A 27,734-nucleotide genomic window follows, 5' to 3' on the forward strand; every position below is an offset into this window, starting at 1 on the left:
CAAATTTACACTTTTATAGTAGTCTGATTCCACGAGCCTTTTTTTTTCTTTTCAATTCCTACTATTAATTCACAATCTCCCTATATCTTAATCAAATTTTAAATCGTTAATAAACTACTTTTTTTTCATTCACTCAAGTTCAAATAAATTTTTTTAAACTTGTAGTGGATGACACTTGATGTTAATGCAGTTTTTTTAAATATTAATTCATTAATTAAATTTAATTAATTAATTTTAGTTTCATATGGGAGAGAAAATTGCAATTATTTAATATCCTTAAGTTGAATAAAATGCATATTTATTCAGTATAGCATTTTGATAATATATCTAAAATAATAATACAAATTATTTTGAACTGAACAAAATTATACATATTTTAAAGTGTTAACTTTTTATTAAAACAAGTATATTTTTGTTTCCTATTTATTAAAAAATATGTTAAAAGCATAAAATCAAACAAAAGCACGAAGAGAAAAAATTTGCTAGCAAACAACAAACTTTATGAATTATTTATTGTGTCTTTTTTTTATTTATTTACATTCTCATATTTCCATGACACAAAAAAATATTCAAGAGCTTTAGAAAAAATTCTCAGAAATGCCTCGGTGTGAGGCAAGAATTTAAAATATTATGGTTGTCAGAATCAGATGAAAGAAAACTGGGAGTATATATTTCACAATGTTTAAAGAATATTAAAAAAAATGAAACAAAATTCAACTGACACTGCTCAACAACACGCTAAAAATGTACTTAAGTATTGGGAAAACATTCAAGAAAATAATAGTCTTCAGGAATTGTACCAAAGCTGTAATATAATGTATATTTTGATAAAATACTATTAACAAAAGATAAATTTCAAACATGATTGGATTCTTTTTTTTTTTTATCAATTCAGAATTTTTCTGGTGTATGAAAAAGTAAACTAAATAAATTTAATTAAAATTCTGTAAATTGCACAAAAATTAAAAACAAAAAAAGATATTAATTTCAATTACAACCATTTTTCCTTCAAGAAAATAATAGTTTTCAGGAATTGTACCAAAGCTGTAATGTATATTTTGATAAAATACTATTAACAAAAGATAAATTTCAAAAATGATTGGATTCTTTTTTTCTTTTTCTTTCTTCTTTTTTTTTATCTATTCAGAATTTTTCTGGTGTATGAAAAAATAAACTAAATAAATTTAATTAAAATTCTGTAAATTGCACAAAAATTAAAAACAAGAAAAGATATTAATTTCAATTACAACCATTTTTATAGGTAAATATGTTACTGTGAATGACCGAGATTGGTAGTTGTTGACTTCCATCGGTGAATGTTGACAATAACATTGTCGCTTTGGTAAATGTCTCAAATATATACTAGGGTTAATTAAATGCCACCGCCGGGTATACATTTTCTCGGTATGCCCTACATCAATGTTTTTTTAAGGTTCAGTACCACTGCCCGGTATACATTTTCCCGGTATGCCCTACATCAATGCTTTTTTAAGGTTCAGTACCACTGCCCGGTATACATTTTCCCGGTATGCCCTACATCAATGTTTTCTTAAGGTTCAGTACCACTGCCGGTATACATTTTCCCGGTATGCCCTACATCAATGTTTTTTTAAAGAGCCATGGCTAGTATGCATTTAACCGGTACTCCGAACACTGATGTTTCTCCTAATCTATCCTCGACAGATATTAAAATATAGAAAAAATATAATAATAACAATGAATAAATTAATATCAAATCGGATATAACAAATATTTCGGACATTCACCAAAGCGATTATGTGATTGTTGACATTCACCGGTTAAAGTCGACATTCGCTTGGTTTCTGTCATTTAAGGTAACATACAATCTAACCATCTTTATTTTTAGTACCGAGAAAAATTTGTACGTTTAAGATAAAAAAAATAATTAGATTCCAGGAAATTTTGATATTCATGACAGCGAAAAGTTGGCTAAGAACAGGCTGGCTAAGAAAGGTACTCAAATAATTCAACAACCAAATACTTATAATTCCTTTCATTCCACAAAATTTTTATCAAAAAATTAAAGAGGTAAAATTGAAAAGCATTGCGCACTTCTCGTATTTCTTCTAAAAGTTGAAGAAACAGAACAACTTGGACCCAAATATTTTGTATAAACCCCATTAAAAGCAATTGCAGAATTTAGAATTGCGGTGGATCTGGACCGTATTTTTACAAGTTGCGGTGAAAAATATTGGACATCTGCTGATGGAATACTGGCAATTTTCTTTTGCTGTATTTCATTTTATAATTCATGCTCCTTGTTATTTTGCAAAAATTTATAATTTTCTAATAATATTAAAAGTTAAAAAAAAATAAAAGGGTGGAAGAATAATGAATAATTTAAAGGGTGCTATACCGGTTCGTTCAATCTATTTCATTTCGGTTAATTTTTTTTTAAATACTACTAAATTTCTTTTATTACTGGCTACTTGTATACCGATCAGTTTCATTAAATTTTCCTAAAAATAATTTCTTTCGATTTATTTTTAAATGTATAAATATTGTAAATATAAAACCTTTTTTTTAATCAAATTATTATAAAAGTTACTTAACAGTTTCATTCTTTAATCTTAATTTTGATTGCTTTTATTTTAAAGAAATTTCATTTTTGTTCTTCCACAAAACTAGGCGATGGTTAATAGTTATTTTTAATTAAATTAACCACTTCCAAATTGATTAAGGTCGCAAGAAGCCCACCTGAATTAAAAAATATATCCTTTAAATTTAGATTAAATGATATTCCCAAACCTTAAAACAAGAAATTTATTTTTTATTTTTTACAAAAATACCGAAATTTTTCACCCAAATTTAAATCTTGCATTAAAGATACATTTATGAAATTTCTGAAAACAGATTAAACCGGGTTTGAAACCCAACGCCTCCATTAATCTCGAAACGACAGAATGACCCCTTTTATGGCCAATCAATATCTTTCTCGCGTACACTGACCAATAAGCTTTAGTTCTGTGGAATAAGATGGAGGGGTAGGGTGGATTGTCGATGTTTTAATTTTATGGAACTTGAAATCAAATACCTACTTTGATCCGTAAGCGCTTTCAAAGACTTTAAATTGTTGCCGCTTTAAAAGCAATTAACGCAGTTTTCGCAGCTAATGATGTTGAATAGAGAGAGAAGCGAGCGAATTCTGTTCCTTCATTAGGCCCCCCATTCTTTTCTGTCCCCCCTTCCTTAGGGGGGGGTGAGATGTATTAAAAGGCGATTATGTTTCTATAAAGTCAGCCTCTCTTGCTGGCAGAATACACAGTCGTCTATCATAAGGGCGCTTTCGATCCTTCAAGAAGTTTGCTTTCCGTTGGAATTAGTGGTCTTCTAAGTTCCGGGGATAATATACAAATTGCCTAGTCGTTGTTTCCTTGTCTCTTTCGTGGATTTTGGTGATAGATTGAGCTCTAAAACTGTCTTTAAACTAAAAAAAAAAAAAAACAGAAGAAAGAAAAAAAATTGAGGAGATTAATAATAAGGTAATACCGTATTAGACAATTCAATAGAAAATATATCAGGTAATCAAATTCGAAAAGTTGTTTTTTTTTTTTCAGGAAATAACAGCAGTTTCATGACAAAGTATGAATAACAGGTAAAAAAAAAAAAAAAAAGTAAAAAGATTGTGCAGTAATTTCAATTCTATTAAAAATCTGAGCTTTAAAGTCAAACTTTTTTCTATGAGAAAGCGTTACATGGTTGCAGTTAGAAAAAGTGTTTGCATTTAGATATTATCAATTAAAAATTTCGAAAAAAAACTCTAGTATTAATCTTAAATTACTTTTAACCGTCATTCTCTACAACAATTGTATTAAATTGTTTGAATATATTATTTTATTATTTTACTTCGTGTTGATGTAAATATGAGTCACCAGTAATATATAAGTCACCCAGACTCAACCATAATAAAGAAATTTAACGATTTGATTTATCCCATTAATATAAAAGATTGTTTCATATTTAGCATAGAAATTTTATTGTTTTTAAATTCATGACTAAAAAGAGAACATTAACCGCTAAGTTTATGAGGACTGTAATTTATCAAACCTATGTTGATTAATAAATATTCATATTTATCATTATCATTCATATTTATTTAATATCAACAACAATAAGTAAATCAAGTTATAAATTGATAATAAATAAATTGATAACAAATAAATTGATAAATATCTTTATTATTCCGTGAAATCGTTTATCTTCACATTTAATTCTTTCGGCTTTCTTAATGTGTTGACTAAACTTGCGTATTATTAATTATCTAATTGTCCTAAATAAAAAATATGTCATACTTAGAAAACTTACCTACTTATAGTTAATTTTATCTTGTAATCTGATCATATAACTTTTATTAATAAAGAAATAAGTAAAAATGTGAAAGGACTTATAAACAAAGTTTGTCGTGAGCTCGTTGAATTTGATTTAATATATTATCTAATCATCTTCCTGTTCAGCAAATGGCATCACGAAATGGCAATGATCATCATTCATCTTCATTACTATGATACGAGCATTATCAGTTTCTCGTGTTATCTGTATTTTAATTAAAGAGATAAATGGGAAGAAATTGCAGGTATTGTCAAATTTTTAGGAAATCTCTAGAATTAAAAAAAAAAAAAAAGAAATACAAGAAGTTGTTTACAAGATATATAATGCTTTATTAACGTCAATAAATTATTTGATGTGCTTACAGACGACCATTTCTGATATGTTTACAGTCGATAGTTTCCTAATCTTTAAAAGGCAGTAATATCATTGTTTTCAAAAAATCATTTAACACGTGCTTTTACTATGCTGTGAAATTTGCATTGCCTTTTAGTTGTACCCATTCAAAATATTATCCAAATTATTATAATAGAAAATCCAAATAAAATATTTTTAATTAGGGAACTTAAATAATAGTTGCAAGTAGAATAATTTATCCTTTTCTTCTACTAATAAGAAAAGTTGACTAGCATTTTTTATTATTTAATAGGCAAAATTTTTATTAAAAATCTACCTTATTTAGACTTATTATTTATCTATAATTCCTAGACGTATTTTTAACCTAATATTCTTATATTATTTAGCTAGTATTTCTAGACGCATTATTTAGTCAGTAATACCAGAAATATTGATTTGCTCAAACCCCCAGATTATTTATTTATTCTTTATTTTATTTTATTTATGTCTCATGTTAGAAAATAAATTTAAAGAATTATTAGCACGATGCAATAAATTTTATACACTCTATACACATTTTATTTATTTTAGTTTATACAATTATAGCTGGAAAAATGTGGTTATATATATATATATATATATATATATATATATATATATATATATATATATATATATATATATATATTTAATGTCATTAATAGGTATTGCGATTTGTTCATAAATAATTTAAATTAGTACATTTTGTTAACAGTTATAATTATACAAGTGCAGCTATTTTTGACCAAAATGTTATTCAATATTAATGAGAAAAAATAGCACGATTCCTTAACAATTTTAGGTTGAAAATGCACCTATTTTTACACAAAAGAAAACGAGATTAATTATTAAATTAGTTAAATCAATAAAATTTTACCAAGGTTTCATTTATAAAAAAGTAATGCAACTTGGAAATTGATTAATTTGGCACATTTCATTGGCAATTATAGCAATAAAATTTATCTATTTTTACCAAATATTATCAAAACATATGTGTTGCGCCATTAATGCATTAAATAAGCACATTTCATCTACAATTACAACAAGGAAATTTACCTTTTTTTTTGGTAAATAAAAAAGTATTTTTTTAATAATTTCGGAGAGACAAATTCAATATGAAATTCAGAAGATTAAACCAAATAGAATGAAAACTCATGGAAAATACGATAGGATTCATGGGTCTAATGTCTTCCCTCTACCATGTTTAACGCCCTCACGAACTTAGCCAGTGAGGAAACAAAATCTATCGTCATCTGTCTTCGTCACCTTCATGACTGTCTCAGAATAGGCCAATGATAGGACGTAAAATGTTCCCGCACTTTTTTCCTTCGTCCCCTTCTACCTTGAAAGGGCAAGAGGTGAGATGTTGCTCTTCCATTTGCTTGTGCTTGAAAAGGGAACATCTGATTTTGTCTAATAAACCAACTGTTGTATCAAGTGCATCTACTCCAACAATTATTCTGCAAAAAGAATAAAAATGTATTTGAATAAGAAGTAAATAATAAAATGTATATTGTAAAATTCGGTTGCATGCATTTTTCAATTCAGAATGCTATTCTGAAATTTCGAATTCGAATTGAAATTTCGATTCATTTTTGAACCTAGTAAATCAGCTATACCTGGAAAATCAGTTTATGTTTTAAAGAGCAAAAATCTGAATAATAAATGTATATATAGTAAATGCATGTAAAGGAATATTGCACCATGAAGTGTAATTACAGTAAAATAATAATAATGATAATAAAAATAAAAATTTATATTGAAATTGATTGTATGAGTTTTAATATTCGAGATTCAATTTTTGAGTTATTTATATTTTTAAATCATTCATATTTTTAAATCTAGTCAAACAGCAAAACTTTAAAATCTTGTCAAGGTATTAAACAAAATGAATATATGCATGAATTTATCTAATTTATATGCATATTGTAGAATATAGCAGCAGTAGTAGTATTTGAATAGGGAAAAAAATAAAATGCATATTGAAAAATTCAGTAATATGTATGTGTTTTTAGAATCAGAATGCGATTTAATCAGAACGCGAATTTAATTCCTAAAAATGTATATTTTTATTTGCTATTATCATGAATTATAATTTATTTGTATGTATATACATAATATAAAATATTTCTTACAGCATAAATAATTTTTTCATGTATACAAAATATATGTATAGGAAATGTAAATATTTTTTTCATGTCATGCACCCTAGTATGAACAAAATAATGTTGAGAGCATGTTCAATGCATGTTGAAAAATTCAGTATATGCATGCTGAAAAATACCAATTTTCAATTTTGAAATAGTATTTTTTAACATGCATGAGCCGAGTAATTAGATGTACTTTTTATTTTATTAGATATACTTATTAGATATACTTTATATACTTATTACTTAGGAATTCATGTAATTTAATTATTTTTATTCAAAAATTTCAGTTTCTTATTCAGAAATATAATATTTTTATTAAAACCAGACAATGGTTATTGGTCTTGTATATCAAAACAGAAAAGTTGTAACATGTTCACTCTTTCTCACGGAAATAACCAACAGAGATGAAAGATATTATACTTTTTGTGCTTTTATAAGCGAGACCAAAACATGTATCTATTTATAAAAATAATTTTACATTTTTTATTAAAAAAATAAAATTTATGATTAAAATATAATAAATTATATTAAGTAATTATAAGCATTAAACCCGAAAAATTCCTAAAATCTTTATAATATTCCTAAAATAATCCGAAATATTACCAAATAATCCGTAATAATTTAACAAGTTTCGGAAAATCTTTAAAATGAATCAAATATCCTTGAAATATCAGCAAAAATTCCTGAAAACTTTCATATCCTGAGTCGCTTCCGTTGTGTCAATTCCTATCTATAAATTTTTCTTTTTTCTTTTTCTTTCACAAAAAAAGAAGAAAAAAAAAGAATGAAGAATTTAATTTCTAACGTATATAATCTTCGATACCAAGATATATTAAAAAAAAAAAAAAAGATTACAATTGAATAACTCTTCAGAGAGAACTTTTTTTCCAACTTACTTTATGTTTATTCACTTCCTAGGAGGGGAAGAAATTAAATGAAAAAGACTAAATAAAAATGTAATATTTTTTCTATAAAAATAATCCTGATAACTAATGCGGATAATAAAGCAGATCTTTTTAGTAATTGAATTACAAATAGTATTACAATTCAGCATTGGAAACATACAACATTCGTTCTTAACTATTGCTTTTTCGTAATTCTTCAACTCATGTTCTTCAAAAAAGGAATTTGAAAGAAATTTAATTTTTAATATCGAACCTTTAGGAGCTTTTGTTTACATTTTAGCGTCAGGTGAAAATAATGAAAGATACAGCTTTTACATCTTCTAGTATTTGGCAAAGCTTTATTCGAAATTTTCGATACCCTAGCGATCTAATAAAATTGGATAACAATTGAAAGACTCTTCAGCGAGCCTATTTTGTCTGATTCTTATTTTATATTTATTTTTTTTCCTATAAGAGGAAGAAACTCGATGAAAAAGACCAAATAAAAAAAATGAGCAATTTTTGAAGCGGATCTTTTTAGTAAACGTGAAATCATTTCGTTGGCAATGTCTTAGGAAATGTGAAACGCCCACAATATGTGCTGTCTCCTTTATAAGCGATTGACTTTTGCTAAAATAAAAGCAAACAAAAAATCTCCACTTTTTTTTTCTCTGGGAAAAGTGGAATAAACTGGACTTCGATGGGGAAAAAAATAACTTTTTTTTGTTCCAGTTTTTCCGTCTCGTGGAAAACAAAGCCACAGGAAAAGATGAAGGAAGATGAAATAAACAAAATAACTAAAACACAGCAGGAAAAGCGAAGTTTGAAAATCCCTATAACGCCAACGTTTCAGCATTTTTTCCCCATTCTTATATAGATACTTTTTTGCTGATCATATATTATTTCTTTTTTCCTTCTATCCCTCTTCCGAATACTTGTAACAACGCCGCCACAGAGATGGTTTGGTGTTTGTTTTTAAGAAGATTCGAAAAGAAGGCATCTCGAATCTTGGTGGAAATAATAATAAAAACAATATGTCCACTATTTTGAGAAGTAGGGAAAAAAATATATGAAAAAAAGGGGGAAAAAAAGAACGAGAATGAGAAGGATAAAAAGAAGCAGCTCTTGCCCGTCTTGTTCCGGAAAAAAGTGGAAAGTAGCGAAAGAGAATAAAAAAAAAAGGATAAAAAAGGGAAAGAAAAAGAATTATGCTCTAGAGAACTGGAGTTTGAAAGTTTTTGGGAGAAGTCTTCGGGTTTGGAATAATATTAAGGTTAAGGTGCGTTATCTTGCTGGCTTCGTGATGTGATACCGAGAAGAATAATGCATAGGGAAAAGGTTTCATTTGCATTATGCCAAGTTCCATAAAGAGTGGAGTGGAAGGGGAAGAAAAATGATCATTTCAAATAGATTTTATTGGATACTAGTATTTTTCACATCTTCTTATTTTTTTTTAATGTTTTACTACTTCAAGTAAACGTTTTCTTTTTTTTTCAATTTAAATCACAATTATAAGCGATTAATTATTTTGTTTCACTAAAACTTCATTTAGTATAAGTGAGGATAGAAAGCTATATTTCATTATAAATATTTCTCAAAGAGGAATGCTGTGGAAGGGTGCTACTATTCTACACGGGGATCCCGCTGTCCTTGAAAAATTAAAAACTTCATTTAGTATAAGGGAGGATAGAAAGCTATATTTCATTATAAATATTTCTCAAAGAGGAATGCTGTGGAAGGGTGCTACTATTCTACACGGGGATCCCGCCGTTCTTGAAAAATTAAAAACTTCATTTAGTATAAGTGGGGACAGAAAGCTATATTTCATTATAAATATTTCTTATCTCTAAGAGGATTGCTATGGAAGGGTGCTACTATTCTACACGGGGATCCCGCCGTCCTTGAAAAATTAAAAACTTCATTTAGTATAAGTAAGGATAGAAAGCTATATTTCACTATAAATATTTCTTATCTCAAAGAGGAATGCTATGGAAGGGTGCTACTATTCTACGCGGGGATCCCGCCGTCCTTGAAAAATTAAAAACTTCATTTAGTATAAGTGAGGATAGAATGCTATATTTCACTATAAATATTTCTTATCTCAAAGAGGAATGCTATAGAAGGGTGCTACTATTCTACACGGGGATCCCGCCGCCCTTAAAAAGTTAAAAACTTCATTTAGTATAAGTAAGGATAGAAAGCTATATTTCCCTATAAATATTTCTTATCTCAAAGAGGAATGCTATGGAAGGGTGCTACTATTCTACACGGGGATCCCGCCGTCCTTAAAAAGTTAAAAACTTCATTTAGTATAAGTGAGGATAGAAAGCTATATTTCACTATAAATATTTCTTATCTCAAAGAGGAATGCTATGGAAGGGTGCTACTATTCTACACGGGGATCCCGCCGTCCTTAAAAAGTTAAAAACTTCATTTAGTATAAGTGAGGATAGAAAGCTATATTTCACTATAAATATTTCTTATCTCAAAGAGGAATGCTATGGAAGGGTGCTACTATTCTACACGGGGATCCCGCCGTCCTTAAAAAGTTAAAAACTTCATTTAGTATAAGTGAGGATAGAAAGCTATATTTTACTATAAATATTTCTTATCTCAAAGAGGAATGCTATGGAAGGGTGCTACTATTCTACACGGGGATCCCGCCGTCCTTAAAAAGTTAAAAACTTCATTTAGTATAAGTGAGGATAGAAAGCTATATTTCACTATAAATATTTCTTATCTCAAAGAGGAATGCTATGGAAGGGTGCTACTATTCTACACGGGGATCCCGCCGTCCTTAAAAAGTTAAAAACTTCATTTAGTATAAGTGAGGATAGAAAGCTATATTTCACTATAAATATTTCTTATCTCAAAGAGGAATGCTATGGAAGGGTGTTACTATTCTACACGGGGATCCCGCCGTCCTTAAAAAGTTAAAAACTTCATTTAGTATAAGTGAGGATAGAAAGCTATATTTCACTATAAATATTTCTTATCTCAAAGAGGAATGCTATGGAAGGGTGCTACTATTCTACACGGGGATCCCGCCGTCCTTAAAAAGTTAAAAACTTCATTTAGTATAAGTGAGGATAGAAAGCTATATTTCACTATAAATATTTCTTATCTCAAAGAGGAATGCTATGGAAGGGTGTTACTATTCTACACGGGGATCCCGCCGTCCTTAAAAAGTTAAAAACTTCATTTAGTATAAGTGAGGATAGAAAGCTATATTTCACTATAAATATTTCTTATCTCAAAGAGGAATGCTATGGAAGGGTGCTACTATTCTACACGGGGATCCCGCCGTCCTTAAAAAGTTAAAAACTTCATTTAGTATAAGTGAGGATAGAAAGCTATATTTCACTATAAATATTTCTTATCTCAAAGAGGAATGCTATGGAAGGGTGCTACTATTCTACACGGGGATCCCGCCGTCCTTAAAAAGTTAAAAACTTCATTTAGTATAAGTGAGGATAGAAAGCTATATTTCACTATAAATATTTCTTATCTCAAAGAGGAATGCTATGGAAGGGTGCTACTATTCTACACGGGGATCCCGCCGTCCTTAAAAAGTTAAAAACTTCATTTAGTATAAGTGAGGATAGAAAGCTATATTTCACTATAAATATTTCTTATCTCAAAGAGGAATGCTATGGAAGGGTGCTACTATTCTACACGGGGATCCCGCCGTCCTTAAAAAGTTAAAAACTTCATTTAGTATAAGTGAGGATAGAAAGCTATATTTCACTATAAATATTTCTTATCTCAAAGAGGAATGCTATGGAAGGGTGCTACTATTCTACACGGGGATCCCGCCGTCCTTAAAAAGTTAAAAACTTCATTTAGTATAAGTGAGGATAGAAAGCTATATTTCACTATAAATATTTCTTATCTCAAAGAGGAATGCTATGGAAGGGTGCTACTATTCTACACGGGGATCCCGCCGTCCTTAAAAAGTTAAAAACTTCATTTAGTATAAGTGAGGATAGAAAGCTATATTTCACTATAAATATTTCTTATCTCAAAGAGGAATGCTATGGAAGGGTGCTACTATTCTATGCGGGGATCCCGCCGTCCTTGAAAAGATTTAGTAGTGATAGTAGATTTAGGTTAATGATGGAAGATATTTATTATATTAATGTACGGATTTATCATTAAATGGCTTAGAAGCTGGAATTTTCATGCATATATACTTTCTGCTTGCCGACCAGGTGGCCGAGTGGTTAGCGTGCCTGACTGCCGAGCCGATGGTTGCGGGTTCGAATCCCGCTCAGGGCATGGATGTTTCTTTCTCTCTGTGTTCTATGTCCTTTCTCCTTTGTGTGATTGTGTGAATGCGACCCGCCCTATAAACGGGTTTGTGGTTGTGTGACGTGGGCGACGCTGTTCCACCGCCATGGCTTCGCCACAGGTGCCTACTGGGCAACGAGAAGAGAGTAGCAGTTCTGGCACTTCTGGCTAATGAGACAATACATCCCAAGTGCCCGCCATCAAAAAAAAAAATAAATAAATAAATAAAAAAATAAAAATACTTTCTGCTTCACTTGCATACGTAATTTAAAATTTAAAGCATAGAAAAAAATAATCTCAGATGAATTTAAAGTAAACCATGAAGTTTACTCTAAATGCTAAAATTTTCTTTCTCTCTCAAATATCAAAATATTAACAAATTAATACAGAATTACTCAGGATTACGCTCTTTAGGAGTAATCCTGCTGTAATTTCTTTGCATTTTGATACTTAAAAAAAGTTTTTTCAGAATTTGAAATTTAATAGTTTATTTTAAGAGGGTTTGTTCTATTTACTTGAACTCATTTTTTCCCTAAATCTTAAATTACCAGAGGTGATTAGATGTCTTAGTGTAAAATACATTTTGTAAGACAATTAAAATCTGCTATTTCAAAATATGTAAACCATTTATCTCTATCACTCATCGTTTTTTAGACATGCTTTTTGAATCATTTATATTTCATTGGAGGCATTTGTTATTAAATTGAAAACTCATGGATATTATTAATAATTAATAAAATTTAAGCAGCATTCCATTAAAACTACTAAAATGTAAAGAATTCTGTGAAAATTATTCAATTAACTAAAATATATACGATATTTAAACCATTCATTTCTTAATTTTTCCTTTTGTATGGTAACTGTTTACCGACAATTCTGGTTTTCGAAATTATCGCTTCTTAATACCACACTTTTAGTAAAAAATGCAAAACCGAAAAGTAAATTTAACCAAATAAATAAATGGCTTTTGTGCCATGCTCTAAGGCATCATGATAAAATAATCAAGTTTTACCACATTTACCAAATTTTATTGCATGTTATAAAATCATATTTTATTGTTTTTCAAAATCATTAATCAGTAAAAATTACCCAGCTTCTTGGTGTTGCCAAATAGCCTAGAAACATTCTAGTATATTCTGGTAGTTTTTTTTTCTTAATATTCTGGTAGTTTTTTTTTTCACTGCACTAATTATTATTACTATACTTAGTTACTTTGCGTTTATTTACATGTTAAATATTTTGCTTTATTTGTTATATGATAGAGTATAATATATATAGACAAATTTCAGTTGTATTAAGCCAAATTCCATGCTAAGATGCCAAATTCCCGATTAGTGATATATTATGCTACATTCTCGTGCAGTGGCCATTTAATTTGTATTAACAGAAACTTACATAAAAGAAAATTAAGTAAAAAAAAAGTTTTTCTTTTATATGATTACAACATATTAATTTAATTTAAATTTAAATTATAGTAAACAGTTTGCTGTTTTTATAAGGCAATGCTGAGAAAAATAATGCATGGCTGAAATAATTCATTTGAATTATGCCACGTTCCATAACGAGTGGAGATAAAGCGGAAAATTTTTTGTTTTCTCAGAAAAAAAAATTTTTTTTTTTCACTTCTAATTATTTTTAAGGTTAACTTTATATGTGCATTTTCCTCCTACTTAATTGTTAAATAAATAGTTGTATACGAAAGAAGTTAAAGTGGTTTCACTTAAAATACTGCTTTAAAAAATTAAATAAATAAAAATAAATTATTTAAGAGATTCAAATAAAAAATTTCAATTAAAAAAATCAAAGAAATTAAATTTCGAATGAGATTTCACTGAAAATACATGATTTGCATATAAATGACAATTTAAAGTTATCAAAATCGAAACCTGTTTTCTTTTTGAATTAATCCAAATTTTAAATATTGAACGAAAAGTATTTAGACATTGTTTAATAATTTGACAAGAAATGATTTCATTATTTTATGAATAATTACACTTTATTTTAGCATGAATCAAAATAAGTTGCGTTATAAAACAGTCTCTTTTACTTCTTTTTTTATTATTAATCTTTCTATAAAGAAATCGCTACGCTATCCAAAATAGGAGAAGTCCAGAATCAAGGTCAAAATTATCTGATGATAACAATATAAATCTGCAAATCATTATCCTAACCTTCTTACAAATCGATAGACATCAGAAACACAGTCACAGTTAATAACTTTTTCCTCTCTCACGCCTTTGATAGAAAGATTGACTACAAGCATCGTCCGAAAACACTAATCAAAAAATATGTTAAGTTGCCAGAAATTGCTACTTTTGGTCCTCCTGCATTCTATTAGCGTCCGGATAGGTTGCTCAACTAGTGAAAAAGACATCGCGCAGGGTTACGTCACATTTTTATCTGATTTCTTGTCATTCAGAGCCCCCCAGCATTTTCTGTCAATCTGACAGATAAGATTGTGTGATTCTACTTTCCTAATATCTTCTTTGTTTTATTTTTATCGTCTTATGTAGCGAATTGTCGCCCACAAGAGAAATTGAAATGTATGACATTACTTAGTTTTGTGTTCTTTTTTGGCGAATTATTTATGAGCATAAATTTCTTTGGCGATCTAGACCATTTTTGGAATCATTTTAAGCTTAAAAGAGTTCAGTTGAAGGGGAATAATATTAATAATAACGTTATTTTATTTGGAATTTAAGGTAAGTGATTATAAGATAAAACGGAAATTGTTTAAAACACCTCCATTTAATCTTTATAATCATTTACCTTAAATCGGAAACTACCAACTCATTTACTCATTTTGTTTTTGGAAGCTCATTTTGTTGTAAATAATCTATTGAAATTATTGAACTATTGTAAACTATTGCTACCATCGAACAATACTTCACTTGCATATGTATGTTTAATTCCCATTTTAACCCTGTCCCTCAAAAAAAAAAAAAAAAAGCGTAAATTAGGGTCAGAATTTTCAAGATGTATGTTTAAAAATCGCATAAAAAAAATCTCTGAAAGAAAAAAATCTAGTTAAAATTACCCAGTAAAAATATCTGTTCCTTTTTTTCTTCTTCTTATTTATTATTTTTTTTACTAAAATTGTTGTCCCAGCAGGACTTTTTCTTACAAAATTGCGCTAAAAATTACATAAAATATATGTACTAAGAAATTATAACCTTTAAGTTTAGCTTGTTTAATCATTTCATGTGCCGAACTTAATCAATTTAATGGTTAATTTAATTATTAAATTAAATTAACTAATTTTTTGAAATCAATTTTTTTTAATTTTTTAATTAATTTAAAACTAAATGGACAAAGAATTCTTTAACCACTGAAGGAGAGAAAAGAAGAAGAAAAAAAAAAGAAGGAAAAAAAAAAGAGGTTAAAGGCGATTATTGGAAAATCCTTTCGTTTAATTTGACATTCAAACTTAGTCTGAAATCTTCGCTTATGATGATAGACAATTTGTCAGTTTTCACATTAATACAAATTATAAATAAATATTTTTAAAAACGTTATAATGAAATACTTTGTATAAAATCAATAATACATGAAAGGTTTGGAATAATACAGTTAAAAGCCTTATTTTCAGGTTGTTCGGGAGAGAGTTTCTATTGAAAAACACCTCCATTTCCATGCAAGCAGCATGATTTTTCTATGAATTATGCTGTGGTTTTGCGGAAATTCTGCAACTATTAAGGTACATATCTGAAAACAAAACTAAAGAACAGATTGCATTTGGAAAATTGGAACTTATCACTATTTAGCCCCAATTCTTCCGTATATGATTAATACTTCTTAACTTTTTTCTTTCAATAAAATAATTTAAAGAATAAAATGCTTAAAGCATAGTGTTAGCGGTTGAAAAATGTTTTCAGACATTCTAGCATAAAGATTTCTTTTTTCAAAAGAAATTAATTGTTATCTTTCGGATTATTCGACATAAGACTTGAGAGGAACAACAGAAGGCTTGAAATGCACAATAGGGGCTGAAGAAACTGTTTTATAATAGTTACAATCTAAATTCCCAGACCACACTCGAAAAAGATCTTCCATTCTTTTCATATTTAAAGGGGGGTTAAATCACAATCAACCGTAATCGCTCTTCCGTAATCTAACCACTAGAACGGAAGCCTCCATTTCACTGAGAATTTATTCCATTCTAGAACAAATCCCAAACCACCATCCAATGAAAGCAACGTTAGCGGGAGAATGCGGGATTGTCCATTCAAGAGGAATTCTGGAAACGCTTTTGCAATCTCAACGCCGGCGCTACGCCACTTTAATTAATGTCTGTCGCATTAATTGCGTTAAATCAGATCTACCTAAGCCTAAGAAGCACGGGCCTTAGCCACTCCTTAATACGACCTTAGGCTCTTATGATAGATAACGATTCTGATGAACACTGGTGTGGTTTTCGGTCTTCTGTCACCCAGAATGAAGGGGTTTTCTGGACAGCAGGGGTGGTCTAAATTAAATTTTAGTCCAAGACTGGTCTTCTTGACGTCGACTCCCGTAATATGAACTTCCGATTGATTTATTGGGAAAAGTAGTTTACGGCAAAATAGCTCAAACTACCAGCTAAATTATAATGCGAGTAAAGTATATTTGTTTAGATAAGTGAAACTTGGAATTTTAAAATGCAAATTAAAATTAATTATATTATGCACGGTCAACTTCAAAAATTCGTTAGTTCAAACATATTAATAAATTTGACAGCTACTAATAAAGCTTCAAATCTTATTAAGCTAATAATTTATGTCATAGATAACATATGTTCAATATTAAGTTATCCTTTATTTAATGAGCAGTTAATAACTAAATTTAAAGGAATAGATAGTTTTCTAAAAACAAATAATTTTAAATGAAGTTAAAGAAATTATTAATCTATTTATGTTTAGAAACGATTTTTATTATTAAAACAAAATTATTTTTTAAGGACATAAAATTATTTCTCTTTTGTTTTAAAATAAGTAAAGAGCGTATTACGAAACATTAAATTAATTGATTAAATTAGTAATATAAATATGAATATAGTATTAATATTATGCATGTAGTATTGATATGGTATTAATGTTATATATTATATAATATTTATACTAATTAGTAATATATATATATATATATATATATATATATATATATATATATATACAGAGAGAGAGAGAGAGAGAGATAGACAAATTATTTATCTTATGCCCAACAAATCTATTTTTATATTTCATTTTCTTTTTTATAACTTTTGTATCTCACATTTCAATTTAATAAATATCAACCTGCTATTTTGCACTGTTAGCTTTATGGAAAAAACTGCTAAAAATGAATTAATAAAAGAGGTTGGTTGATGATTAGTTTTATGTCATAAATACATTTGTTCCCCTAATTCTATATCATAGATTCGTAATTGTTTTTTCGAATTAAGTTTGGTGATATTGTTAAAGATCTAGTAATAAGTAAATTAATAAAAATAAATCATAAACGAGTTTGAAGATATGTGTTTGCTCAACTTTTGCAATGAAAGAATGTTAATCGAGATTGATGACTTATTTCATATACCATAAAAATATTTTCAAACCCATTTTGATTGACTCGTTCTCTCCTGTCTGTTTAAATCAATTAAAAAAGCAAAAATAAAAAAGAACAATTTTATAAACAATTAATTAGCTGAAGGTTTCAAACGCTTCTTGTTTATCTAGGAGGGTTTTTCTAGTTGCCTATTTTCTTATTTAAAATAAATAATTATTCCTTTCACTTAATTTCCATGTCAACAAATTATTTTAAAAATTCTTGTTTTTTTTTTTACTTACTGAAATTATATTTGCCTAATTTCCTTTCAGATGCTAGAAAAAAAAAGACGAAATTTCATTTCTGGTTTTTATTTTTACTATTCTACATTTTAACATTTTCTACATCCCTCAATTTTTCTTACAAAGTTCATTTTTTCTCTCGAAATCTCTACTTAGAATATTTTATCTTAGAATATTATACATAATATTTTATCAGTATGTTTTAATTCAACTTGAAATTTACAGATGCCACGATTTTTTTCCCTTGAAATTTCGATTTAAAATATTATTATCAATAAACATCACATTTAAATCGATATGAATTCTATCACTATGCTTTAAACCACCTTGCATTATTTGGTATTACTTTTGCTTTCCATTCGATATTTCTATTTTAAATATTATCCAAAAAGCATCATATTTAAATAGACCTGGAATTGACCAATATGTTTTAATTCAATCTGATTATTATTGATGCGTTAATCATATCTGATATTATTATTCACGTCACAAATTCTATTTATTTTAAATATTATTTAAATCTAAATTTAACCAGTACGTTTTAATTCGACCTGACATTTATTGACGTCAACATATGTTTATTCCCCACAAAACATTCGATGACACGTTTCTTAGCGAAAACCCTCGAGAAATCACTATCCGCATTACGGATGCAGCTGTTGGTCAAGCATAGCAGAACAGTCGAAAGGTCCGGTATCAGTCCGGCACACTCATGCTCATGCATAACTCCGGATTCCCCGAAGCATGGATATCCATGCCAAAACGTAGGAATCTCTCTACAGAGGATAAAGAATGATGAATTGTGGGACGCTGGTGTCACTCGCCTCTTTATCCCCCATCCTGTCTTGTGAGGGGTCGGTTTGATAAACAGCTCCTCCTAGGTCCTGCCCAACCCCCCTTCTGCAAGCACAAGGGTTTCTGCCCACCCCCCCTGCAGCCAAGTCTACTCACATACATCATTACATAGCAGTGCCTTGTAGCACTTTCTCATTTCTCGCTCTACGGGTTCGGGTACAAAAAAATTCGGGACTTGAGGGTTTTCGAACTGGAGTTGAAAGAGGGGTTTTCGGTGATTACCCTTTCCGAAAGTTCGTCAGACGAGTATAAGCCTTTGCTTTCGGAAAGGTGGGATGAATGCATTTTGTATTATTTAGAGAAGGGATAGAGGGATCTGGCAACGGGGACGAAATGATGCATCAGGGCAGGTTGAAGTGGAGGAAAGTACACATTTCTCATTAAATGTTCATCGTGGTGTGAAATTGGATGCCTGTTTGTCAGATGGAAATAATGCAAACCTGTCAGGGGGAGGGAAGGTGGTGTTTGGTAGCAATAAAAAATATTTTAGCATTTATTTGTATTTGTCGAATAATAAATCTACAAAAAAAAATTACTTTTATAATGTTTCAAGTCTAAATAGTTGTCTACTAGTTGGAAGAGTTCTAGTTGTTGACCACTAGTTGGATTTCTAACTACTAGTTTTACTACTAATTTTATTATATTGGTACTTTGAAGTACCTATTATATAGGTACTTCGAAATACAATACCATTCTAATTTGCACGTTTTGAAGTAAGAACTTTCATGTCACTTTGACAAAATACCTAATTTGGGAAGAAAATTTTTTTTTGTTGAAATCAATGAATATTATTCATCAACTATTTTTAAAATGTAGAAAATTTAATTCATTGAAATAATTATGGACATGGGGTTAGTTAAATATAAACTAAGTTAAGGGAAGGGAGCGAGAGTATTTACGATTTTGCTTATTTATGTTGAGAAAGGGGAGGAGGTATCATCCTTGCTTTCGTTAAGACGCATGATTCTCTACTGGAAAAAATTCTAGAACTGACTAGAATTTTTCTTTCTTTTTACAAATAAAAGAAATAATTGCGAATGGAAATGAAAATACATTTAAAAAAAAACATAAGTCCTCATAAGAGGACTGCGTTTTGCTTATTATTGCTAACAAGGGAGAGGGGGGGGGGAGAAACAGGAGTTATCAACAGTGCGCACATTAAGGCGTAAATGCGTTAAAAGTATTATATTTAAAAAAAAAAAAAAAAAAAGCTGACGAAGAAAGGAGAGGGTATGAGCAATGTCTACGTTAAGATAATTTGACTTTCTATCCAAAAAGAAAAAAAAAAAAAAACTACATCTAAAATACATTTGTTACACAAGGGGGAAAATAATAGAGTTTGAAAAAAAAAATGTTTCAAAATACGAGATTATGAAATGCTTAAACAATAATTAATATAATTAAATTAAACTCTTTTAAAATGGACCAAAATAGCGAGCAAAATGATTGTCCAATAATCCAATGCAAACATGATTTTTTTTTTTTTTTTTTTTTTTTTTTTTTTTTTTTTTTTTACAATTTGAAGAAATTGTTCTTAACTTTAAATGATGGTTTATTGGTTTGTGAAAGTCAAGCACATTTTTTTTTGTTTACAAGAAACAAGGTGGTTGAAATATTTTTTGTTTAGAAATTCTCAAAAAACCATAAACTAATCACTCTTATTATATTTCCTTCTCTTTACGCTTTTGAACCATGAATGACAGTTAGTGTAGTGCACTAAATAAAAAAATCTGTAACATATCTGAATAACTTTCGATGTAATGATCACATTTATCTTACCTCCAATCTTTATGTTTATAAACCTTAATTATGTTAATCAACTGACGCTAAGGATATTTTAAATTAAGCCAAACATTAAAAAAAGAAAATTACTTTCTCTGAATAAAAATGTAACATAAGAGGTTGGATTTTTTTTACAAGGGATTTGGAATTTTTACCCACAAAATAGAGGGACTGTAATATTAACTTAGATCCTAAATGAATGAAGAACCGAATTAATGGTTTAATGAAAGTAACATATTAAATTTAAAACTAAATTACAAATTACCAGGGTTAGTTAAGATCAAAAAATACCTTTTAACATGTCATTAAAGTTATTTTTAACATGATAAGTTTATAGATCAGTCAAATATATTTCATAGTATTTACCTGATTTTGAATTGGTCGACATACAGTAAACAGTAATCATATCTTGAATATTCGAGGTGAATTGACTTGTTACCCTTTGAGCCCCAATAGGTTGAGGCCGATTCCACACCTTTTTCTCCTCCCCTTTATTTTGCGAAACTCCCAATAGCAGAAGAATTTATAAACCTCTGCTAATATATCTTGAATATGAATATATCTTGATACGAAATTTTAAATGATTTAGAAAAACTATTACAATTAATTCCAAAAAATGAATAACAGAAACAATATTTACTTTTTCAGTATGCGAAAATGATTTAAAGTATTTACATTAAATTCAGATATTCAAAATCGTTGGTTCTGCCTTTATTTAAAATGAAAGTTACATAATTAGGTTTTATGGATTTTCAATTAGTTGCAAAGAGATCATCATACTTGATTACATGTATAACTTTTGATTTGTGTGTCTGAAATGCTTTATGAATAATATATTTCATGTGTAAAAATGTATTTAGAAGAATATTTAAATTTAATATTGTGTTTTTTATTATACAAGGCTATGGAATTCGAATGGGGAAAAAAATAGGTATCCACGAAACAGGAGTCATTAAATGCTAGTTAGCTCCTTATTTGAGAAGTATAATTAAACTACATATTTACATATCAAATGTATATAACTCACTTGTCAAATTCTGTAATTTATTCAAAACTTATGAAATACGATAATTTATAATATAATAAATGTAATTTACTAAATATAATGTCATAAAAAATAAAAACTTAAAATGATCTAATTTTTTATAATTAATAAAATATTGTAATTTGTATGACATATCTAATTCTTTTTCGCCCTAACAAGTTATTATTTCTTAAATCTCATCTTCCTTTTCAAGAAAAAAATAGTAATAATTAACTATAATATTTTTTTAAAAAATCATAGTTGTTAAATAAAGATTGTCTAAATGTATGTAATTCACTAAATTTATTACCCACATATTAAGTCAAAATTACAAATTCAGGAAATATTGTATATTTATGACAAGAACAATATCAATAATTTAATTAAATACTAATAAAACATTTAAATAATACAACTGAAAAATTATTTAAAAAAAACATTCCATGTATATACATATTTTTTCAACTGTTACAAAAAAAAATTAATAATTTATTTCATTTTGTAGATACAATTTTGTAATTGTATCTTAAAAGGTTAATTATCACGATTATTGAAATAAAAATTATGGAAATCTTCTAAATTGAATATTTTTGCATGCCATTCTAATACAGTTCTTAAGATAATAATATTTATGATTATATTAATTTTTAGAATCTTGGTGAAAATTGTTATATTAAAAATATCATTAATAAAAATCCTCCGGACTAAACTGAAAAAATAATCCCGAAACGTTTCTAAATGTATGAAGCAGCTACGGTGCATGTAATTTTCAAAGAAGTTTCTCAATATTTTTGCAACCTTTGAAACTGAAACGGTATCTAAGTGATTCAGTTTTATACCTATGAAAATAAGAAAAATGCTTTTCAATTGATCGAAAACATGCTATTAAATAAAGTTCTCTGAGGTTTCCTGTAACATTTTTGTGAGTCATTATTAGTTTCTGAAATTTGTTACATTGCACATTTTTCTATCTTTTAGAAACGCTTCTACTTATATATGCTATGATTTATAACAGTAGCTTATTAATTTTATGTTGGCACTTATAATTAATTAAAATCTCCATGATTTCATGTTAAATTAAATGTTAATGTTGAATTCTTGTTCAATAATCTTATTAACTATTATTGAACTTTATGTAATTATTAGAAATTATTTTGGCTAATATTTTATCAGCTGTTGGAATATATTTGACTTAATAAAGAAAATCAATTAATACTTATTTTTCTTGTCATATAATATATAAATTTAAATTTTCATTTGAATGTATATAGTGCTATAAGCTGCCAATTAAATATGCCAGTAAATTTGGAAAATATTTTTAAGTGTTTGTAGAATAATCACGATGACGCAATATTAGAATAAATTCGTATTGTTGTGACTCTTCAAAAGAAAATTTATGTGACATTTTTGTTATTAAAAGTAAATTGTTTTCACTCTTATTTACTTGATATTCAGGTTTTAAGAACTAATAAAGAATCTCATAAAATACACAGAATACCCTGTGTGCAACTGCCTTCAATCTATATTCTGTTACATATATTTATAAATTTTATTACATAAATTTTTTTGAAATGTAGACATCTTAATTCTCAAATAATATTCTTTCTTTATATTCATTACTTCATTCTAAAATAATATATTTATGTGTTTTAATGGTTTAAAAGTTTTATCACATGATTCTTCTATCACTAAACTCTTAATTTCGCAGGAATTATTCCTAAAAGCAATATGATGCAGTAGAAAATTTATTAATAATTTCGGCAGAATCATACTTAATGAATTCTCTTCTATAAAATTCACTAATATGCCAAAATACTGCCTACATTAGATGGAAACATATTATGACTAAAATTTTAATAATATTTGGGAAAATGCATTTGTTGAATTTTCTACTTTTATGATCAAAACGACGCAAATTATTTCAATATTAATAACATGACAATTGTTTGTATGTTTTAAATGTTAATTTTTTTATCAAATGAATTTTATTATTAAATTCCCAGCTACGTCATAATTTCACTTTTATTGAATAACAATAAACAAAAAGATGTAGGAGTAGATATTTTAATAATGTCAGGAGAATTGTAAAAATTCCAATTAACACTCTATTTACTCTTAACTAATCTCTTATTTATGAAATGACAATATGACAAATGACAATTTTATCAAAGTTTTTGTTCTCTTCCGCACTACAGTCTTTGATAGGCTTTATATTTTATACCACAGAACTCCACTGCACCCTCTCATAGACACTATTTCCTCACCTCGTGTTTTTCATCACCTTCATTTCCACAATTTACTATTAAATTCACAACTGCGCAAATACGTCTCATCTTTATGAAATTATGAAGTAACAATATATTCACGCAATTTAAAATTAGAAAATTATCTACTATATAGTTTATCTATTATTAAATTCCTGGCCACACCAAAATTCCATGTTTATTGAATAATATTATAATATATTTTAAAAAATATATAATATTGTGATATATTTAAAAAATTTAATATTATACACATTCAATAAATATGTATAATGTATTTCTCAGTGGAGGAATCGTATCTCTGAATTTTTAAGTATGAAATTCGCAATTACACAAAAATATTTCGTCTTTATGGAGTTATGAAGCAACAATATATTTATAAATCTCAAAAGTAGAAAATAAATTAACAGATGGATTCTTGATTATTGAATTCCCAGCCACATCAGAATTCCATGTTCATTGAATGATAATATAATATATTTTTTAAAAATAAATAATATTATTAAATATTTAGTTAATTAAATATTATATATATTTAATAAATATAAAAAATACATTTATTAGCGGAGGAATTGTGCCTGTAATTTTTTTACTATAAAATTCACAATCACGAAAATATATTTGTCTTTATTAAATGAAAATATAATATGTTTATATATTTCCATAGTATAAATTTTTTTATCTGTTTGGAGCTTTAGAAGGAAAAAAACTTCTCGATATAAAGACTGACTTCAAGATGAATGTCTGTTATGTCCCCCCCCCCTTTGCCTATGAACAATCCTTTCATCGTGAAAGGACGAACAGTGTTTGAGCACTATCTATAAACAGGGAAAAAAAATAGAACGTTTCGAACAGTGGGTAGAACTTTTTTTCCTTGCCTTTCATTCTATCCAAACTTCTTTTCAATGTTTTTGATTTATGCTTTTCGCCCATTTCAGAGATATTCTACGTTTACAGACATCGTGCGTTCGATCTTCGAACCCTCGAACTCATTTTTCTATTTCGGCACCGCCCACGATTAGAAGGAGGGAGAAGGTGTGTATGGAATATTTGTAATGTTTATACATGTTCCATTGACATTTCTGTTCGTGAAATATATATTCTGGAATCGAATCGTGAAATGTGAGAAGAGTTAGCCTAAATTTAAGAAGTGTTGATAAGTCTTGGTTAATTGTATGTGTATCGTAAGTCAGGACAACCATGCCAAATTTTAAGAAAATGATTTCGGTGATTTGAAAACTTCTTGATGCGTAAAGCAATTGTCTACTTCGCTCTTCCACGTGTATTTCTTTTTTAAAGTGGTAAATCGTCAGGTGTAGGTAGAAAGTGAGTCATAACTATTTAATGGTTAATTGTGTTGTAAACTAGAAAAACAATGCCAGATTTTCAGAATATGATTTCAAAGCCCTTGAAAATTCCTGAACCAAACGAAAAATAAATAATTTATCACCTCTATTTCTATTGCAGCATTACTTTATTTCTTTATTTTTAATTATTAATTTTTTATTTTATTAATTTTTATTCGATTTATTTTTTTCGAAATTTATTTATTTATTTTGTTAAGTTGCCAAAATCGAAAGATTCTGATCGGCAATAATTGTTATTAACTGGAACAATTATACCAGATTTAAAAAAAAAAAAAAACAATTTTAGACACCTTTAAAACTTCTGAACTTAATTACAGGTAAAACAATTTCCCCAACAATCCACAGAAAATTTTTCCTTTTATTTTTTTTGTGTGTTTACATTGACAAGGGGCGAAAATTTGAGGCGTATTAAGTAGTAGTTAATAGCGTCATAAACTGGTATGCAGTGCACCAGATTTTGCTCATGGTGCCTTGATAACTTCATACTTAAGCCATGAAACTTATTTTAAAGCAAGTGTTAAAGAATTGATCCATATCTGAGTTGGGGCATACTGATCTTTCAACTTCATAGCCTAGTTTTGTAATTTTAAACCTGACAGAATGTTTTTTTTTTTTTTTTTGTGTGAAACCAATCACATTTTTTAATGAAGTTATGAAGGAAACAAACTGTCTTAATTGCTAATAATAAAACTCCGTCTATATTTTTTTTTCTTCTTCTTTTTTTTTTTTATGGTTTTGCCTCAACTTAATAGAATTTTATGTTAAGTTCGTTGTACCTTGAATTATCACTTATTTTTTTAAATGACCAATTTGACGAAAAAGTCCCCAACACAGAGTTAACGTTAACGGATTAAAAAAATTTTATGTAAAAAGGAAACATAATAATAAAAAAACAAAATGTAAGTTTTTTTTTCTAGTTTTTAATTTTATTTTTCACATAAAAAAGTTGATTAAATATAGAAATTATATATATTATAGAAATTAATTTTCTTTTAACAAAATCACAACAAAATCAAATTTCTTTTAACAAACAAAATCACGGCGGAAGATTAAATTATATGTGTTCAGAGATAGTAACAATCAGTACAATCAGAGTTAAGATTAATATTTACTCATAAGAAATATGGATGCAATATATATATATATATATATATATATATATATATATATATATATATATATATATATATATATATATATATATATATATATATATATATATATATATATATATATATATATATATATATATATATATATATATATATATATATATATATATATATATATATACAATATATATATATATATATATATATATATATATATATATATATATATATATATATATATATATATATATATATATACACTTTAAACGAAAAATGAATTAGTTGTTTATAAAAGGTAATTCTTTAGTGAAATAGTGCTTTTAAAGTTAGAAAAACTGCAGGAATTGTTCACATGTTATGAAATTTTCAAGCGAATCAGTTAAAAAAGTAATTCTACTTGAGAATGGTAAAAATTGCATTTTCGGAAAACACCACTTTAAATTTTCAAAATACGCATAATGTGTATAAGTGTGTATACACATTTTAAAATAATAAAATGTGTATACACCTTTATAAAATTTAATAAAGCACAGATTTTACGTAACGTTATACTGTCAATGTGTATTGACATACGTAGTGTATGTTCCCAAACAAGAGAAGAAAAAACTGCTAAATTAGTAACAACACTGTATCAGTATTATTACAATTCTTTTACGAATCGCTATTTTAAAAATTTTGCGAATAATATTTCGGAAACAAGCTACAATTAACGAACGAGAAAGGAAATGTCGGAATCAACTTACCTCGAATCAAATACTTCTTTTTCCTCACATCGAATCACCAGATCTTTAGCACATTCTAATATGTGCACACTACAACCACAACTAATCTGAAATATTTTTTGGTGCACACGGCTCATTTCATCTGAATCGCCAAAACTTCCCCCATTTTTCTTTTCTTTTTCTTTTTGGTGCTTTTCTCCCTTTTTGGTGCTTCTGTTTGCAAGGAGACAGCTTTCTTTAATTTATGGCGTGTTCTATTTCCTCCCCTCACTCCCCCTTTTCCCAGCACAACAAACGTTTTTTTACCTTTCTTCATAGGAATTTCAACCATCTGTTGAGGACCCCCTTTAAAGCTCAGGAAATGAAAGAAAATATCGTTCTGGAACAGGAAAGAGAGTTCTTTAAAATGATGATTAGCTGATTATGAAGTGCATTAGGGGGCCTGTATGGGAAAAACAACAAATCGTTTCATTCAAATCTTGCTCTAAAGGAAATTAATATTTTATAAGCGTATGACAAAATCGTTATTAAATCCTTTGCAATCATATTAAATTGTTGAGTTTTAGCTATATGGAGTTGGAAAATGGGAGCGTTATACTTTCATATTCATTTGGAAATCCGAAATTATAGCAAAGAAAGGGAAAAAAAAATGAATGACTCGGAAAAAAAGAGTAATAGATTTAAAATAAAAAAAATAAAAAGTTCTTAATATGTCTTAATATAAATAATAAAAATAAATTAAATGTCAACAATAAAAA

The 27,734-nt window shown here is 27.9% G+C and overlaps 1 long non-coding RNA gene across 1 annotated transcript; it reads right to left on the minus strand.

Moving 5' to 3' along the window:
- Window positions 1–494: 494 nt before the first annotated feature.
- On the minus strand, window positions 495–27,277 carry LOC147802183 (uncharacterized). Its single transcript, XR_015429615.1, has 3 exons — window positions 26,998–27,277; window positions 5,358–6,182; window positions 495–5,299 (listed from the first exon to the last, which is right to left on the minus strand). It is a non-coding gene; the product is annotated as an uncharacterized LOC147802183 (long non-coding RNA).
- Window positions 27,278–27,734: the final 457 nt, after the last annotated feature.

This window comes from Parasteatoda tepidariorum, chromosome 10, assembly GCF_982258835.1.
Source record: "Parasteatoda tepidariorum strain Cologne lab strain chromosome 10, Ptep-v5.0, whole genome shotgun sequence".
Lineage (NCBI taxonomy): Eukaryota > Metazoa > Arthropoda > Arachnida > Araneae > Theridiidae > Parasteatoda > Parasteatoda tepidariorum.